We start from the raw sequence: 4,033 nt of genomic DNA, 5'->3' as shown, positions 1-4,033 counted from the left end.
CTAATTACACTTTAGTGATTTTATGTATGTAAAGGTTCAAATTCTAAACCGATTATCTATTAATAAGATATGAGTAACCTAAAGTGTAATGGTTTAAAGTATGCTCAGATTATGAGATACATGGCTCACCTCTTTACCCTAACCCTAGGTGCAGGAGTGCAGGAATAGAAGAATCTTTTAGAGCTTGAGTAGCAGGAATAACTATGGATTGTTTAGATATATGTTGAATGATTAGTAGACATATAATATATAAAGAAATAATTACTATACTCGCATTCATGTTTGATAGATGTTTTATATTAAACATAAGTGATGAAATTATGTATGTTTTAAATCTAAGCTAACTCCTCATGTGAGAATACATGTATGAACTAATTACACTTTAGTGATTTTATGTATGTAAAGGTTCAAATTCTAAACCAATTATCTATTAATAAGATATGAGTAACCTAAAGTGTAATGGTTTAAAGTATGCTCAGATTATGAGATACATGGTTACGTTTATGCTCAACATGTTTTTAGACTTTCTGCGGATTTCGGTAGCTTTAAGCTGATTCGATCCCTAGCACCGGTAACGGTCCCTTGGCTAGATCATTACAGCTTATGTGTAATTGTAATAGGTTTGATTAGAAAATCTCTCAAAGAAGTCTATACTAGGCCTTTGATTATATCCTTATGCAACAAGATGGGCCTTGCATTTGTCAATTGTTCCATTAGGGCGGTGTTTTATTCGAAAGACCCATTTGCATCCAATTATTTTCTAAGCCTCCTGTTTAGGAACCAATTCCTAAGTACCTATTTGTAAAAGTGCATTTAACTCATGAAGAACAACATCCCTCCATTCTTTTCTCTTAATTGCCTGTTTGTAACACGTTGATACAATAGCTGCGGAGGCAACAAACATTTTTTGTTTTAATTTGCCCGTATGTGCTCGAGTGACCATGTGATGTGTTCTAGTTGGTGCATTTGCTTGTGGTGGAGATGTAGAGAGATCCATAATTTGTGGCAATCTTAGAGAGGTGGGCACGACATCATGATTATCTGATGATGTCATGCGAAGCCGTGGACTTGGACCAACCTATGGTGTGGATGGATTAGGATGACGTGGCTTTTATGGGTGTGGAATTTGATGAAGTTGTAGCGTGTCTCGGAAGGCAATGGAGAAGTGGAATTTATGAACTTTAGGTAGTGGGCATCATGTGCAATATTTAATGGAGTGGTGTGATTCATAGTCTATGATGATTTTGGGCTATGTGGTTGTTGACAAGGCATGATATTAATTGGCCTTAGGCCTAAGATGCCATCAGTTGTAGGGGAGAAACGTATTGACTGGATAGGAGCATGTGGAAGTGGTGGTAGAGTACTGAAATTTATCGAGGAGTTGTGAACTATGTAAGTGGTGCCAGCATCGTTCTCACGTTTAAACGGATTGATCTGTTTACAGAAAAATCACATTTCGTGAGACAAAAGTCTACAAGTAGCAAAGTCTAAATAGAGATAGCCCTTGTGAATTTTGCTATAACCTAAAAAGAAACATTAGGTAGACTAAGGGTCCAATTTTGATTTTGCATATGGCTTTAACCATGGGTAACAGAGGGCACCAAAATTTGTAATTCGTGATAATTAGGATGACATTTGAATAATTTTTCAAAAGTTGAAGCTGGTTTTGTATTTTCAGTAGGAATTCGATTTATTGTGTAGATAGCAGCATCAAATGCAAAATTCTGATATTGATATGAAACAGCAGAATGGTGAAAAAGAGCATGTCCTATTTATACAATATGTATGTGCTTTCGTTCAACATAGCCATTCTATTTATTATGTAGACAGCAAAATCAAATGCAAAATTCTGATATTGATATGGAACAGCACTATGGTGAAGAAGAGCACGTCCTATTTCGACAATATGTCTGTGCTTTTGTTCAGTGCAACCATTTTATTTAAGGTTATGTGGACAAGAAACTCTTTGCGTTATGCCATTTTCACGGAGATAATTAGTTAAAGCTTGAAATTCTCCTCGCTCTCCTTCCAGTCTGCTCGAAAATTTTTAATTGGCAAGGAGAAGTACTTTTCAACTATGTGACGAAATTTAATGAAAATGTTCAAAACTTCGGATTAACGTTTCATAAAGTAAATCCAACAGTATTTATTTTGGCGATCATAGAAAAGAACATAGCATTTAATTCTATCTGTAGACGTAATAGAAGAGGGGCCTCATGCATCAGAACACATCAACTCAAGTGGTTTATTAACAACTGAATGAGAATCAATATACAGAAGTTTATGCATCTTACTAACACTACACAAATGACATGGACTATTAAACAAATTATTTTTAGAATGAGAAATATCATGAGAATTAAAAAATTAACGAACAATTGAGTATTAGCATAACCAAGACGGGCATGCCAAGTTCTAAATTCCACTGAGTTGACTTCAGGTTGAACTTTAGACATTTGAAGAGGCACGGTGTAGAGACCACCATTACTCCGACCGGTGTACAACACTTGCTTCGAGTGAATATGCTTATTTTGATGAGTAAAGAGATTACGTTATTTTGATGAGTAAAGGTAGAAACAGAAAAGAGATTACGTTAAATATGCGGAGAACAAAGAATATTATCCAAAACAAAAGAAGAATTATTGAGTGAAACATGTGATTTACTAGTGTGAAAAATTGAAACAGTCTTACCATTGCCTATAACGGCTTCATCAATTCCATGATATGGTGTGGAATTTGCGAGATTATCATTATTGGATGTGAGATGGAAGTTGGCTTCCGAATCCACAGTCCATTCCTCCATCGAGGAATTGTCAGTTGAGGCTAGATAGATAGTGGGCTGAGAGGATCAGATATTTTGGCTTGAATTGTGTTTAATCTTCAGGGATGGACAATAGCATGCTAAATGTCCTTGGCCACAGCAATTATGACATGTCACATTGAGACAAACATGTATCATTTGTAGAATGATTCACGAAAGAGTGACCACGGCCTTGTCCAGGATTCCGTGCATTTGAGGGCGTACGAGTAACAACATGGGCAGAAGGCGGAACTGAAGAGTAAATCGAGATAGATTCCATTTTCATTTAAGCTTCCTCGCTCAGCAAGAGTGCAAACGAATCAGCAAACTCAATAGGCGCATTTCTGGCCTGAATAGCCCGAATAAATGGTCGAAATTCTGGACCTAACCCTTCCAGAATGTCATTCACCGACGACTCTTCAAAGATTGGTGGCTGAAGCACTGATAATTGATCAGCAATAGTCCTTGCACGTTTCATGAAGACATCAATACAATCAGTACCTTTAGCCAACCTTTTGAGCTGTTTACAAAGCTGTAAAATTTGGGTGCGACTTCCAATAGCAAAAATGGCAGCAAGCTTATTCCAAGCTTCTTTTGCTGTTGTCAATCCAATGACCTGAGGGAGGATAGTCTCAGATATGACGAGAAGATCTAGCTAAGAACTAGCTAATCCTAATGGTAGCAAATCTGATAAGTAGGATTCGAGGTGGTGTTGTCATCAAAGTATTGGAGACAAAGGAACAGAGGTGGTGGAGATGTGTTGGGACAGGTTATACCCACTAAGAAGAGGCAACAATTGGGACTTCCAAAGGAGATAATTAGAAGAAATAAGTTTGATAGATATGTATTGAGACGGATTCAGTAAGGAAGATGACAGGGAAAGCGAAGATGTTGTGATTGGTACGCTTTAGATAAGGTTTGAGAAGTGGTAGCCATAATGATTTTGTAATGGTATTGGCTCTAATAGCATGCAATAGGCAAGGATATTTAGCGTTATCTTTACCTAAACATATATATACATATTGATAGAGTTTGGCTTACAATAGGACTTATCAAACTATTGCAACAACTAGCAGTGGCTAAGGATTACAAATTACAGCAAACTATTCAATCAATCTAGATAAACCTTATCAGCGGTGAGGTGGCTCATTTGGTCCTATGTGATTTGGTGCCTCTTTCAGTCTTTTTTCTTTTTTTTAAGGCAGTGTTTATCTCTGATGGGCAAATTCACTA

At 36.8% G+C, this 4,033-nt stretch overlaps 1 long non-coding RNA gene across 1 annotated transcript; it reads right to left on the bottom strand.

The window, feature by feature from the left end:
- Positions 1-2,217: 2,217 nt before the first annotated feature.
- LOC110638967 (uncharacterized) lies at positions 2,218-3,731 on the bottom strand. The gene is made up of 2 exons (XR_002491821.2): positions 2,692-3,731; positions 2,218-2,525 (listed from the first exon to the last, which is right to left on the bottom strand). It is a non-coding gene; the product is annotated as an uncharacterized LOC110638967 (long non-coding RNA).
- Between the last annotated feature and the right edge of the window lie 302 nt (positions 3,732-4,033).

This window comes from Hevea brasiliensis, chromosome 9 (genome assembly GCF_030052815.1).
Source record: "Hevea brasiliensis isolate MT/VB/25A 57/8 chromosome 9, ASM3005281v1, whole genome shotgun sequence".
In the NCBI taxonomy this organism is placed as follows: domain Eukaryota; kingdom Viridiplantae; phylum Streptophyta; class Magnoliopsida; order Malpighiales; family Euphorbiaceae; genus Hevea; species Hevea brasiliensis.
This window is presented reverse-complemented; position numbering and strand designations above follow the sequence as displayed.